At 51.8% G+C, this 15,607-nt stretch overlaps 1 long non-coding RNA gene across 1 annotated transcript; it reads right to left on the bottom strand.

Moving 5' to 3' along the window:
* Nucleotides 1–14,628: 14,628 nt before the first annotated feature.
* On the bottom strand, nucleotides 14,629–15,349 carry LOC125337123. The gene is made up of 2 exons (XR_007207978.1): nucleotides 15,274–15,349; nucleotides 14,629–14,972 (listed from the first exon to the last, which is right to left on the bottom strand). It is a non-coding gene; the product is annotated as an uncharacterized LOC125337123 (long non-coding RNA).
* Between the last annotated feature and the right edge of the window lie 258 nt (nucleotides 15,350–15,607).

The raw sequence follows: 15,607 nt of genomic DNA, 5'->3' as shown, positions 1-15,607 counted from the left end.
ATTCAACTCATTTCCTTGACAGAGAATAGTCAAAAACAGCAGTGAGCAATGGCTACAAGAGCCTACAAGAAAGATGAGGAGAGACTGTAAGAGTGGAGTGACAGTGACCCACAAAGACCGTGCTGTACCCGGGCCCGTGCGTGGTCCTGGCACTTTTCCTGCATTCTGATTTTCTGTTCAGAAGTCACTATGTGGCCAAATCTCTGGGTCTGGCTAAACGGTGTTTAGTGCAGAACTGATGTGATGGTCACTCGGAATCGCCCAGAGCAGAAGCCAACTTGCAACTCTGATGAAACTCAAGTGACACCAGCTGAGGCACACGCTCCAGATAACACACTGTGGGTGTGCCAGGGTCAGGGGCAAATGGTCAGGGCTTACCTTCTCCTAGTTTGAGGCCTGGTTTGGCAGCAACACAACATTCCAGTGCAGGATCAGTGCCAAAGGGAAGGGCTGCAGAGATGCCCTGAGCCCCAGTCTCTGCATCAGCAGCAGTGGGTGGGTGGACCTCACCTACTTCCAGATTCAAATCCATTTGTTTGTCACTCCTGCTAGTTTATAGGCTCTGAAAGCTCATTTCAGCTGTTCAGTGACAGCACTAGCTGGTCCATGGATTTAAGGAAGCAGACAGTCTTTGGGAATGTGTGTTGCCATTTGAGACTTGTCCAACAAAAGGGGCACAGGAGGAGGACAGGTGTTAGGGACCGAGTCCGGAGAGCTGGCCGCATAAACAACACGTACACCGATACGATTAAGCATCCTTCTCCCTTTATTGTTCAACTATGCCGACTTATATCTACTTTTGCAAAGATTCATGCCCAGTCCCTCTAGATGGCCTCTAATCAGAGGGGGAGCCAGGCAGCTGTATACCTTGCCAAGGACTCTCAGGGCTGCCTGCAGTCAGGGGTCTGTTCAGGGGCTTTTCCTCAGCAACCCTGCATTGTCCAATCTTTCCAGGGGTATCATATGCCCTTGTTCCATAAGGAATCCCTCTACAGACAGGGAGTTGTCACCGGCCCCGTGCTCATGGGCTGCAGGGGACACCTGCACTGAGGAGGAAATGGAAATGGGAAAGAGGGAAATGCAACCTGATGGGACGCACCTCTGGCACCACTTTTCCTCTTCTTCCTGCTGTCCTGGAAAGCCCCAAGTAAATCCAGTCCCTAAGACCTTGCATCCCCGAACACCAGGAGAGCCGGTGTTTTACCCAGATCCCAGTGCCCTGCATGGCTGCGCTGACACGAGCACAGGCCGATCGCTCCGCCCAGCACCATCTCTCATTTTCCTTCCATTGCTCCCCAAGCATCCCCAAACCACCCCGTGCCTGTGCCGGGGCCAGGGCCTGCCCCGAGCCCGACCAGAGGCTGTCACCCAGCCCTGCACCAGCTCCCACCCCTGGCGGAGCTGGGAATGCACTGAGAGCTCGGCTCCCCGGGCTCCCCAGCACCCAAACCGGTCCTCACACACACAAAAATGCCCAACCTGCCCCTCTGGGCGCAGCCAAACACCACAATTCCATCATCCCCAAGGAACTCTGGCACTTGCCTCTTCACCTCTGCCCATTTCCAGTAGCCATGGCTAGGACCGGGCTGTCAGAAATAGCATTCCCTAGGCAGTTCATCCCAGCACAGAGGAGAAGAGGAGCCTGTCCCTGACCCACACCATGGGCAGGACAAGGGGGGCCCTAGCTGGCTTTGGCTACTCCAACACCAAAGCTCTTGGCCCCAAAGATGGGGCGAGTTCAGTGGTTTTTCCTGTCCTGAAAGAGAGCAGAAAAGGGAAGTTAATCCCACTGTGGAATCCAAGACTCCTGCATTTCATATTTCTGCTCTGATTGCTCACCGTGGAGTTTTAGCCATGGAAAAAAAAGGAGAATGACACCATATCAAATAAAAAGTTGATTAATCCACGTAGGGGCTGTGGAGAGAAGGATACAAAGGAACTTTTCCATGATTTTGGGGCTTGAAGAGGGAGTGAATTTCCCTTGAAGCTGGGAAGGACCTGAGGATGATAAAGCAAAGGAGCAGCTTCATCTCTCCCTGGCAGAGAGCTCTGGGCTCCATTATGGATACAAATCAATCCCGGCAGGATTTCAAAGGGTTTCTTTAGGATGTCAGGTCCCTCTTTATCAGATCCCTGCTGGGATTCAGGGCCTGCCTGGTCACGGGGTGCTTTGATAAGGGCTGGATTTAAATCCCAGATCTGAGAGCAGACATGAAAGGTCCCTGGGTTTCTAAGGGTTGAAAAGCTCAAGCTGGATTCGCTGCAGAGCTGAAAAGTCAGGATAAGAGAGAGCAAGGAGTGGCCAGCAGGCTCAGGCTCCTGATCACGCCCTGGGATCCATGGGATCCATAGGATCCATGGCCTCTGGCACGCTGCTCCAGCACCCTGCAGGGTGACTGACGGCTAGGCAGGGGAAGGAGCCACCAGCAGCTCTGTGATGTGCACCATCATTCACCTTGCATGTGGCCTAAACAGCCACCAAGCACCGATGGACTGACTGAGCCGAAAATATCGGAGAGATCTCAGTTTGCACTCCAAATTCCCTGCAGCCTGTTCCCTTCCTGATCCATCCCTTGAAGCAGCAAGAGTGGAATTCCTTCCGTGGTTGCTCTTTCCCTCCTGTTTTCCACTCAACAAGAAAAAGCAGCCACGTGAACAGGAGTAAAAGCCCCAAACCCACAAAAAAGCACATTCTCAGCATCACTAATCCCTGCCAAATTGCCAGGAACCTTCCAAAACTACATCCAAGCTTGGAAACAGGGATCCAGTTGTTTGTTTAAGCAGCTATTGATCCAGTCTCTTCCAGCTAATTAAACTATTCACTATTTAAACTAATTAAACTGCTCATCCTGCTCCTGGCAGCCAGAGGCAAAGAAGAAATCGTGTCTAGATTAAATGGTGATGGTGAATGTGCCCATCCCAGTCCTTGGAGAGGTTGGAATTGCATCCCTGTTCCTCTGCTCTCTTTTCCTTCCTTTTTCCTGCAGTGATTCCCACCCGGATTCCTCAGCTCCAGCTCTCTGAGCAGCCTCAGGGGGAGCATTTCATCCCCTTGGAGCCAACTCCATTTGTTGCATCCTTCATGCCTCAACCACCCCTAAAAGCAGGGAAGTGCTGATGGGCAGTGCAGCTGGTTCCACTTGGGAATGTTTCCAGTGGAACAGGGAGGGAATTCTGAGAAGCTTCCACCCACTGCACGTTATTGCTGGATAAAAGGTGAGGCAGCAAAGGATCAACAAAGGGAGATTTCAGCAAGACAAAGTCCAGACAAAGAGGCTGCAAGTGTGGCTGGGGCTGCTAAACTGGGAAAACTGCAAGGTCAGGCTGTGGGAACATGGATTATACTGAGGTCTGGAACTGGTGTTGGGAAGAGAGGGAGAAGGAGAAGGAGAAGGAGAAGGAGAAGGAGAAGGAGGAGGAGGAGGAGGAGGAGGAGGAGGAGAAGGAGAAGAAGGAGAAGGAGAAGGAGAAGGAGAAGGAGAAGGAGAAGGAGAAGGAGGAGAAAGGGCCCAAAGTAACTGCACAGCGAATTTCCTTACCATGAGCCAGGCTCATTCCCTGAGCTGACCAATATCTCCGAGCTCCCCTTCATGGCACAGCCGTGCCAGTAAAGAACAGAAGTTCCTGCCACTCCCACTGGAATTCTGTAGCGTGCCTGGCATTCCATATGTTATGCTGCCTGAGAATTCCTGCAGCCGTCCTTGGGAAGAGCAGTTCACTGCCACAGGAGGAACAAGAGGAAAGCAGTTGTCACTCTCGGGTTCTGTGCTCTGTAAAAAGTAAAACCAGATAAAGATCAAAGCTCCATAAAGCTGGAACCATCTCCAACCTCGGGACAGCACTTCTGTGGGAAAAGCGTGGATGGGCAATTAGGAAGGAGATCATCATGCAAATGGGCAAGGGGGGGGAATTAAATTCTGCTGCTTTCCGATTGAGGCCTGCTTCAATTTGCAGCCTTTATAATATCAGCTTAATGGGACTTTTTGTGCTTTAAAGAGGTTTTTATTAGCTGGAGGTTGTCCCTGCCTGGACTGAGGCACAGCACAATGAGTCTCCTGCCTCCTGAAGCCGTGTTGTTATCCCAGCATCTGAAATTAAAAACCAGCACTCTGGGAAACCTCTCTACTCTGAGGAGAAGTGTGAGGAGTGTTTGGGTCTGTGGAGAGCCTGGAACAGCTCTGAGAGACACCAAACATCCTGTGGATCCCAATAAACAGCAAAACATTCCAGCAGCTCCTTCCAACACCGCCCTTGTAGGGAACTCTGTCACCCCAGTGGGTATTTGTGGGAGTAAGGAAGAAATCCCACTGATGACCTCAGTGTGATCATCTCTGGTTCGTCTGGGGATAAATCTCCTTTATCCTTCTGGGAGAATAAAGGAATCCAATGCTGCCTTAATCCCCTGCTCCTCGGAGTCTGGATTTCCAGAATCCATCTCCTGGCCCAGCATGGGAAGGGTTGTCCAGCGCTGGAACAGCTGCCCAGGGCAGTGGTGGAGTCACCAACCCTGGAAGTGCTCATAAAATACATGAATATGGCACTTGAGTGTTCATAAAATACATGGGGAAATACATGGGGAAATATAGGGATAAATACATGGGTAAATACGTGGATAAATATATGGATAAATGTATATGGATAAACATATATGGATAATCCATGGATAAATATATGGATAAATGTATATGGATAAACATATATGGATAAATACAGACCTTGCATCCCTGAACACCAGGAGAGCCGGTGTTTTACCCAGATCCCAGTGCCCTGCATGGCTGCGCTGACACGAGCACAGGCCGATCGCTCTGCCCAGCACCATCTCTCATTTTCCTTCCATTGCTCCCCAAGCATCCCCAAACCACCCCGTGCCTGTGCCGGGGCCAGGGCCTGCCCCGAGCCCGACCAGAGGCTGTCACCCAGCCCTGCACCAGCTCCCACCCCTGGCGGAGCTGGGAATGCACTGAGAGCTCGGCTCCCCGGGCTCCCCAGCACCCAAACCGGTCCTCACACACACAAAAATGCCCAACCTGCCCCTCTGGGCGCAGCCAAACACCACAATTCCATCATCCCCAAGGAACTCTGGCACTTGCCTCTTCACCTCTGCCCATTTCCAGTAGCCATGGCTAGGACCAGGCTGTCAGAAATAGCATTCCCTAGGCAGTTCATCCCAGCACAGAGGAGAAGAGGAGCCTGTCCCTGACCCACACCATGGGCAGGACAAGGGGGGCCCTAGCTGGCTTTGGCTACTCCAACACCAAAGCTCTTGGCCCCAAAGATGGGGCGAGTTCAGTGGTTTTTCCTGTCCTGAAAGAGAGCAGAAAAGGGAAGTTAATCCCACTGTGGAATCCAAGACTCCTGCATTTCATATTTCTGCTCTGATTGCTCACCGTGGAGTTTTAGCCATGGAAAAAAAAAGGAGAATGACACCATATCAAATAAAAAGTGCTCTTTTCCAGCATTTTTATTCCAGGCATTAAAAGGATGCTCATTTCTCTTCTAGCATTGTTTCCCTCATTTTAGAAGAACCGTTTTCATCCCAGACCCCACTCGTCAGTTGTTCAATCCTCTGGCACTGGATTTGGACAAAAGAAGGGACGCACCTGGACTGCAGGAAATCACTGAGAGAAACCCTTCCAAAACCTGACAGAAAAACAACAGGAGATGCAGGAAGACACATCCCTCATTTGCACGTCTGGAATGCTTTTCTAAAGACTTCTCTGCATCTGGATGCTCTTTGCTCTTGGCTTTCTTTAAAAGAATGCATTTGCTGCTAAACACGTCTCAGACCCTTATTTGATTGGGATAAAGTGGGATGGAGATGAAGACTCCCACAGGGAATAGCCAGGGAGATGCAGGGCCTGGGAACATCAAGGACAGAGAAGAGAAGGAACAGGGATTGTTTTTCTCGTTTAGAGCCAGCAGTGCTGTGAGTTTGGAGAACACACGGCACCGCAGGGATCCAGGGCAGGAGCAGGATAACTCCGGAATAAGGGGAATCTGCTCCCACTCCAGGGCTGTGCCAGTGAAGGAGGGGAATTTTTTAGTGCCTTCATTACACACAAAAACCAAACCCAGCACCACCGAGCTGGACTTTCGTGAGCTGCAAAACAAAGCGGCCCCTGGCCTTTGGGGGAACACAACCTCACCGAGTCACGGAGCCAGGGGATGACACTTGGGAATGATCCTTGCTGCCTGCAGGCAAATCAGATGAGGGAGCCACAGGAGCTGTGGGGTTTCCTGCTCTTCCTGCAACGCCATCGGTCCAGACCAGGAGACCTTTCCTGGAACAGATCTTCCCTGTAAAGGGAGCTACACCAAAGCTCAAGCCCTCATTTAGAGACCCTTGGAAAAGCAAAGGTGAGAGGAGATTACCTGGAGCCCCAGGGGACCGAGGTGAAGGCAATGAAGAAGCAGACAGCAAAGTGCTTCCACTGCTTCTCACTCCAGCAAGGGGAACACCCCTGGAATTTCATGTCCAGCGTCGCTCCCAAACCCCACAGGTGAATCCACAAGACTGATCTCCTTCAAACTTCCAGCAGCACAGACCCACCGGGAGGAACTGCAATCCAAGGACACACATCAGCAACCGTCTTCCCGCTTGCCGCTCTCTCCACATTTTCCCTTTCCAGTGGGATGCAGGTGCCACTCCCCAGAGGCAGGAAAACTGCCTTGCAATCCGCTACAAAACCTGCCTGGAAAGCCCAGGATGCCCGGAGCCAGCAGCCATTTCTCCTGGAGCTCCTGCTGACAGGCATTTGAAGCCTGCTGTGCCTCACAGCTGCTTTTCTGCCAAGGGCATTCCCATCTTTTCTTTTTTAGCCCAAATAAAGGTTTGCAAAGCTGAGTTTTGTGAGAAGTGCTTCATATTTGGATTATTCTTAACTTAGAGTTTCCCTTGGCACCAAAATCAGGGGCTCACCTTTTGCTTGGAGCTTGGCTGAAGTCCTCAGCAATGCCAGGGAATGTGGCCATTGGAGGCTTTGGGCAGATGTGGCTCATCTGCCTTTTTAGGCTTTGTTTCTTTCTCTCAGCCTTCCCACTGGATTGTGGCCTCCGAGGAATACCTAAAATCCCATTCCATTCCTATTCTTTCAGACAATTTTTTGTACCGTTCCTGTACAAAACGAGGCCCCCTGTTCGGATGCTTTTCCCCACCGTTCCCCGGCAGTTTTATCTGCCACTGCATTCCCTGCGTTGGTTGGGCTCTTCCCAGATCTCTGAGCTCCTTCACAAGGCAGGAGATCGATTTGGCCCAGGAACTAAACCCTCCCGAGGAATTGTCTGATACCATCTCCGCATTTGACAGCTGATCCTTGTGCTCAAAGGATCCCTCTTTCTTCCCTTCAGCCAATTCCAAGGCTCGCTGCCCCCAGCTGGGATCAGTCCCCAGTCTGATCCCTGCAGTCTTCCCTGCCGGGATCCTGCTCAGGAATCCATGGGCTACAAATGTAAGAATTAATTCTTCCCACCCCTGCCCAGTTCCAAAGGATTTGGTGTCTGCCTTACCTGGCTGGAGCCTGCTTCCAACTCTGTTCTTGCTGCTTCTGCTGCTTTCCATTTCCCAGGAATTCCACCGACGGAGCGACAGCGTTTTCCAGCTCCGCCAGGATTCCCTCTGTTGCGTTTGGGTGCTGGAAGGATATCAAAACCAGGGTCTCTGGGGCTTTATTATCAGGAAATTACATCCCCGGATTTGTTCATTTCCAAATATTATCTCTTCCCAACAAAGCACTGGGCATCCAAGGAATACAGAAAGTGATGGGCTGACCACTGCTTACTCCTCTGGAATGTCAGAGCTTGGAAAAAAAGGGCAGTTGAGGCTTCTCCTGGTGCTGCCCGTGAGGTGTATTTTACTTAACAGCCCCTTCCCGTGTCTTTCCCTGTATCCACCAAAAAATCCACCCGTTCATTCCCCAGCTGCTTGCTTCCTCTCTCTTTTCCTGTATCCAACAGAATTTTAACAGGTGAATATTCCCCTCTGCAAGAGCACCTTTCATTCCAAACCTAAGAACAAATGAATCACTTTCCTTCGACCGTCCTTATTAGGATTCCACTGAGAGCAGTGGATGGAAAATGATCCTCTCCTGGTCCCGGCTGGATTCCCGGAGCAGGGATTCTTTCCCTCTTTCCCCCCCCCGCGGTGCCCTCCTCCCCCTCCCGCCCCACCCCGCACCCTTTTCAGGCTTTGTTCCACAGCTTTTGCCTCCAGACCTCAGATCCTTTCGTTCTCCAGGAGCTCCCAGCAGCTCCACAGCCTTTCCTCTCCCTTCCTGATCATTTCTCCAAGAATGGAGCTCTGCATTTCAATTCCCTTCTCTTTTCTCTGACAATTCCCACCAATCCAGACCTAAAGCTGACACAAGGAACACTCAGTGCCCACAAATCCAAACCCAGACCCGGCCATCCCTAAACCAGCAACTCCCGGACAATTTGCGTTCATTCCAACCTAACACTGAGGACTCACCCAATCCTTCAAAATTCCCAAGAAATATTCTGTTGCCTTCACAGCTCCCAGGGGATTCTGCTTCGTGCTCACACGGATTTGGGACTTCCCTGAAAAAACCCGTGCAGGGCACGCTGTAATTCCCGATCCCGTGAATCCGGGGAGCGTTAAAAGCTTGGTCCAGCCTGGGCCCCCGGAAATTTTTGCCAAATATCCCCCAAGTCCTCGGGATAACAGAACTCTCTGGTACTGCATTTTTGGCGTTGTAAAGCCTGGAATTACTTTATTCCTAGTGCTGGGCTCTGCATATGGCCGAGAAAATCCCAGCCTCCACACAGACCCAGATTCCAAACTTTTTGATACATTTCAGCAAACCGAGAAATTCACCTTCCCTGCTTCTTCTTAAGGGCATCCTTCTCTTCTGTTACCCGGCGTGCTCTCTCCCACTGGGCGTGGGTTTTCCCCTTCCCATGCTAATTAGTCCCTACTTCTAGGAGGTTTAGGTACCTTTCTTCCCTGGGAGGGATTTCTTAACACAGCTACCGAGGCTTTGGGAGTCTTCTTTATCTTCTACTTTCTGGAAAAACATCCTGTGATCCATAAATGCCACAATCCAGACACCCAACTTCAACAAGACATCCTTTTTACCTAAAAACACACACTCTCAACTCTTAGATCTTTTAAAGTTTTACACCCGCAAAATTCCCCTATTTTTCCACCACTGAATTCCTCAGTCCTGCTTCCAAGGATTTCTTGAATACCACGGGGCTTTTCTCAAGATTTACCCCCACAACCTTCCCTACGTGCCCACTGCTCATCACCTCATTTTTCCCTCAATGTGTTCGTTCTCCACCCCAGAGAGTTTGTCAAGTGTTGCCTCCAAAATGTTCCCCATCTGTCCACTACTGAGTTCCCCATTTTGCCTCCAAAATATTCATTCTGTCTCCTCCAGATTGCATCCACTTTTACCCCCAACATTTTACTTCCTCTACAATATTGATTAAACCTTTTCCACCCCAAAAATGTGCATTCTCTCCCTTAAACAGCACCTCAGCTTTTCCCTCAAAAATGCCCCAGAGAGAAACTCAGATTCAGCCCCCAAACTCCCATTTTCCTACACAAACAGTTCTTGTGGCCCCTCTCAATTCCCCCAGGCTTTCAGCTAAAGGAATAACTGGAAGCCTATTCCCTCATCTCCGCCCTTGTTTTGCTTTCCTGGAAAACCTTGCGATCCCACACTTTCTCCAAGAGATCTGCTGGGAGTACTGCAAGGTTTGCTCTGTCAGAGCGCCAGGGGGGTTTACAGCACTTGTTCCTCTGCATCTTTACCCTTTTATCAGGTTTCCCCTGGAACGGTCTTGTGGGAGAAGCTTGGAATTACCAGAAATGGATCAGGTTCACATTTTTTCCCCACCAGTTTTTATCTGGTTTGAAATTCCTGGAATTACCCTCAAATATGCCCTAGAACACTGCTGTGAAAGGATCAATGAGAAGAACAGCCTGAAAGCAGAAAACCACCTCCAGCAGCAGCTGGAATGATCCCATTTCTGTTCTTACCTGGTCCTGCCAGAGCTCCCAACAGCCATTCCCATTCCGAAACAAGAGCTATGGAAGGCATTCCTGCTGTCCATGAGGGTGAGGTGGCAGTTCTGGATGTTCTTTGCTGTGGAATCAGACAACAAACAGAGTGTATTGATCGTGGTGGTCCCTTCCAAGCCAAACCAGCCCTGATTCCATGCGTGGATCAGCACCTGTCCCAACTCCATTCCAGAAACCCCCTCCCACTAACCCAGAACTTTACTTTTTCTGCTCAACATCAGGGATTTGCTGCCGAGTGCCCCGGGCAGGGGACGCCTCAGCCTTCCCTGGGGTGCCTCAGCCTTCCCTGGGACGCCTCAGCATTCCCTGGGACCGCAGCATTCCCTGGGACGCCTCAGCCTTCCCTGGGACCGCAGCATTCCCTGCGCTGCCTCAGCATTCCCTGGGACGCCTCAGCCTTCCCTGGGACCGCAGCATTCCCTGGGGTGCCTCAGCATTCCCTGCGCTGCTGTTCCACGCCGATCCCGTGGTCCAGCGCCTGTCCGGGCTGCAGTGCCGGGCTCTCCCCACAAGGCGGCAGCACCGGGAGCGAGCAGCCCCGGCCGGTCCCGCTGTCTCGGGGCAGCTGCGCCTTTAACCCGCCCTGAGCCAGCGGGGCCGTGAACACAGCGGGCACAAACCCCACCGGTCCCCTTTATTTCACCATCAGAGGCACAGGATCGCAGCATTTCCTGGGCTGGAAGGGACCCACAGGGAGCATCGAGTCCAAATCCTGGCCCTGCACCCCAAGAATCCCACCCTGTGCCCGAGAGCCTTGTCCAGACCCAAACTCTTCCCCCAAGATCCTGAAAACACAGCGGGGCTGGGAGAAGGATGACAATGGAGGATTTTTTATATAGATCTCCTTGTACGATCGTTATATAATATTATTAGATAGTCCTGGACACCCATCCCTGTGCCGGGACACCCATCCCTGGGCCGGGACACCCATCCCTGGGCCGGAATACCGATCCCCCGCGGCCCCCACCGTCCGCTCGGGGCTGACCCCGTTCCCCGCTCACCTCCGAGCCCGGAGCACCCGCGCCGGTGCCCCCGGCCCGGCAGCGCTGCTCCCCGGGCTCCCCGCCATTGCCGCTCCTGGCGAAGAAGGGCGGAAGTCGCCAGTACCGCACCAATGTGGCTATTCGACCTTCTCAAGATGGCGGCCGGAAGGACCCCGCTCCGTCTATTTGGCTGCCTGAATGCTCCCGCCTGCCCCAGGCGCCGCTGACCCCACAGTCGGTGTCCGCATAGCGGGAAACGCCTCAGAAAATTGCGTGCAAGCGCTGGGCTGGCGTCGGCGTCGCGTTCAGGCAGCCGAATAGACGCAGCTTGGGGGGGGGGGGGGGGGGGGGGGGGCTTCCCTGCCGCCATATTGAGAAGGTCAGAAAACAGCATAAACGACCGCCATCTTTAGTGTGGCGGTGACGTAACTTCCTTCCTTTGCCGCCATCTTGGGTACTGGCAGAAGCCACTTCCGGTCGAGCCGCCATCTTTAGTGTGGTACACTTAAGGGCCCCCGCCGCCCCTCACAAGGACTTCTGTCTATTCGGCTGCCTGAATCCGGCCCGGACTCCGACGCCGGCCCCGCGCTTTCCGCGCGATTTTCCGCGGTGCTTCCCGGCGCGAGGACACGGCTGGTGGGGTCAGCGGCGCCGGAGGCGGGCGACTGCTCCGCGACCGGCGGCAGGCATCGGCAGGGACACCTCTCGCAGGGGCCTAGTGCGTCTGCCATCTTGAGTGTGGCGGAAGTGTAAACCACCCTCTGCAAGGTCCTGGCAGGTTCTAATAAAAACGTCACTTAACACCGTCCCGAGAGCGCGGAACTGCGCCTTCCTTTCCGAGCCGCCTCCTTGAGAGCGACACGCGGGCGGCTCGATTCCGACCGTGCCCGCCCGGTGCCACCCGCCCGGGTCGCGCTGCGACCGCGCCTCTGCTGCCCGGCAAAACCGGCCCCGCCGGGCCGCCCCCCGCGCTGTCATTCGTCGCGGTCACCGCCCCGCACGGCGCCCGCTCCTTTCCATAGCTGTGGCCCCACTCATGCACGGCCGTGTCCCTCGGCGCTCCGAACCGTCCTTCGCCCCTCCCCTCCGCTGACAGACCCAGCCCCGCTCGCTCCCGCTCTTTGCCCTTGCCACGCTCGGCAGCCACCGAGGCCGCCGCCCTCTCGGCTCAGCCGGCACCGGGGCGCAGTTTCGGGGGCGGCAGTGCCGCGCTCTCGCCACCAGGCGGCAGCAGCGCCGCCCAGCTCAGCCCGGGGGCAGGGACAGAGCAGAGGGAAAAGCCGGCTCTGGGCGCCCTGCAGCTTCTGCAGCCCAAGCGTCTCGGCTCCTGGGGCCAGGCACTTGCTTCTTTCCTTCCTACAGAAAAACGCCGGCTCGTTATTCTCAAAACTTGCTGATCTCTATTCCCAGCTTCTTATATTCCTGTGTGCGACAGAGTAGAGAGAGAGGGCTGGCTCATTTCAAAATGAGTTTACATCTAAATCAGTAGCATTTGTCCCAATAAACAGCAAAACATTCCAGCAGCTCCTTCCAACACCGCCCTTGTAGGGAACTCTGTCACCCCAGTGGGTATTTGTGGGAGTAAGGAAGAAATCCCACTGATGGCCTCAGTGTGATCACCTCTGGTTCGTCTGGGGATAAACCTCCTTTATCCTTCTGGGAGAATAAAGGAATCCAATGCTGCCTTAATCCCCTGCTCCTCAGAGTCTGGATTTCCAGAATCCCTCTCCTGGCCCAGCATGGGAAAGGTTGTCCAGCGCTGGAACAGCTGCCCAGGGCAGTGGTGGAGTCACCAACCCTGGAAGTGCTCATAAAATACATGGATATGGCACTTGAGTGTTCATAAAATACATGGGTAAATACAGGGATGAATACATGGGTAAATACACAGATAAATATATGGATAAACATATATGGATAAATACAGGGATAAATATGTACGGATAAATATGTACAGATAAATACATGGCACTTGAGGTCATGGGTTGATGTGACCATGGTGGTGGTTAATGTTTGGACTTGATGATGCTAAAGGCAAAGGCCAGCCTCAACAACCCCAGGATTCCATGATTTTCTGCCTTTTTCTCCTGCTCTGGGGCTGAGAAACTCCTTGAGCAGAGCAGCAGTGGGAGCAGGGAGCCACAGGCTGCACATCACAGCTCTGCAGGCACTTTTAATCCACCTTTCTTCGTGTTCATGGAAGATGGCACAGGAAATCTCTCAGCCCCAAAGCATCTCCCCAGCTCTGCACATCCAGGACAAATACGAGGTGAATGATCCCCTCTAAGCTCCTTCCAGAGCCATTCCAGCGGCAATCAGAGGCAGCAGTTCCTAGAGAAATGGCTCCTATCCAATTTAAGAGCCTTCCCTTGGGGAGGAGACATTCATTTCCCCTTCTACCTGTCATTCTTCTTCATTTATATTATGACGCGCGGCGGGGGGGCGGTGCCGGGGGCGGCTCTGGGGGCAGAGCCGCGTGATGCACACGGCAGGGGCGCTGCCAGGGCAGAGCCAAGGGGCCCCACCGGGATCGCGTGATGTGAGCCAGGGGGGCGGCGACTGGGGCCAGGGGGGTGGCAACCAGGGCCAGGGGGCGACGACGCATGGTGAGGTGGGAGCCTGTGACGAATGGGGGTAGAGCTTAGGATGAGTGATAGGTGTGGGTGGTGTGTGTGCGCACACTAAAAAATTGGCTAATTAACTAATTATCCAATTATCTAATTCAATTAATGCTCCAGATGGGAGTAGCTATGTAATGATTAATCAATTCAATTAGTTACGCCCATGTGGAACACTAATTACGGGCCCTATATACTATATATAAAAAGAAGAAAAAATAATAGAGTCTGGTGCAGCAGTAGAACTTTTAATGCTCCCTGGGAGTAAAAATTTTATATGTAAAACTTTTTTTTTTTTACTCCCAGGGAGCATTAAAAGTTCTACTGCTGCTTTTTTAAAATTTAAGCTATAAATTAAAATAAAGTTTATTTCTAACATAAAAGTTAGAAATAAAGTTAAAGTGAAAGAGAAAGAGGAAAGTAAAGTTGAAAAGTTAAGGTTAGAGGGAAAGAGAAAAGCAAAGCAGAAAAGCGAGAGGGAAAGAGAAAAGCAAAGCTAAAGAGAGAGAGAGAGGAAGTAAAGTTAGAGAGAAAGAGAAAAGTAGAGTTGGAGAGAAGAGGAAAGTGAAAAGTAGAGAAGCACAGGAATAAAGACAAACAGAGGAACAAAGAAACAGAGTTAAAGAGAAAAATAGAGAAGGACAGAAACAGAGTTAGAGTAAAAGAGAAAGAGAGAGACAAAGCAATAACGAGAAAGAGAAAAGCAAAGAAACAGTTCTAGAGAAGCGAAGAAATGGAGTCAAAGACAAACAAGGAAATAGTTAAAGAGAAATAGGAAAATAAACCTAGAGAGAAACATAACTGGAGAGAGTGAGAAGAAGAGAAACTGAGAGACAGAGGTAGAAACAGTGAGAAAAAGAAAGACACAGAAATAACGATAGACAGGGAAAAGTAAAGTGAGGAATAGACTAAAAAGTAAAGCAAAGCAAGAAATACAGTGAAAAAATGACTAAACCACACCAAAGAAAAAGACAGGAGCTGGGGGGGGGGGGGGGGTGGGTATCTTTATTAGGGTTTTAGGGTTTATTCAACTTTATTGAATGGATTTTTGTATTTACACTCTAGCACAAAATACAGAAACAACAATGTATACAAATACAACCCATATACACACTGGTAAAAGTCCAATTTGCATACAGAGCAATACATGGAAATGCAGCAGCAAACACAAATACAGACCAATACAGAGCAACACAAGCCAAATACATATCAATACAATATAACAATTTTTCTATTTCTGGAAAACTTGCTACATTTTGTTTTATTGTTAGCGGAAACCCAAAACAACAGCACCACAGGGAGAACATAACAGTCATCCACCACACACACCTCTTTCAGGTTCCACGGAACCCCATCCTTGCTCTCATCTCGACCACTCTCCTCACCCTGGCCCCTCGGGAACAGGGTTCCCGGGAGCCTCCAAATTGTCTTCCTGACAAAACCCCGGCCCCGGCACGGTCCGCACCCAAACCTTGGCGATGAACATCGCCTCGCAGACTGGCTGGGACCAAGGAAAAAAAAAACCCAGCTGGGGTTTTTTTATTCTAAATTTAAAGTGTGTTGAAAAACCTGAAAGGCAAAAACCAAACACACAAGGTTAGAACCATTACACACACACACACACACACACCTCTTTCAGCTTCCACACAATCCCACCATCATCTCAACCACTCTCCCCACCCAGGCCCCTCGGGAACAGGGTTCCCCAGACCCTCCAAATCGTCCTGCCTGACAAAACCCCGGCCCCGGCACGGTCCGCACCCAAACCTTGGTGATGAACATCACCTCGCAGACTGGTCGGGACCGAGGAAAAAAAAACCGAGTCGAGGGGTGTAGGTTACGGGGGTTCTGGGGTCCAGTCGGGACAGCCGGACGTAGACGGTGACGGATGGAGACGAGAGATCTCTATAGGCAGGTCTTGGGACACAGCCAGTTTATTGTAAAGGGCGTGGGTATTGGGGCAC

Source organism: Corvus hawaiiensis, chromosome 22 (genome assembly GCF_020740725.1).
Source record: "Corvus hawaiiensis isolate bCorHaw1 chromosome 22, bCorHaw1.pri.cur, whole genome shotgun sequence".
NCBI classification, from domain to species: Eukaryota; Metazoa; Chordata; class Aves; order Passeriformes; family Corvidae; genus Corvus; species Corvus hawaiiensis.
This window is presented reverse-complemented; position numbering and strand designations above follow the sequence as displayed.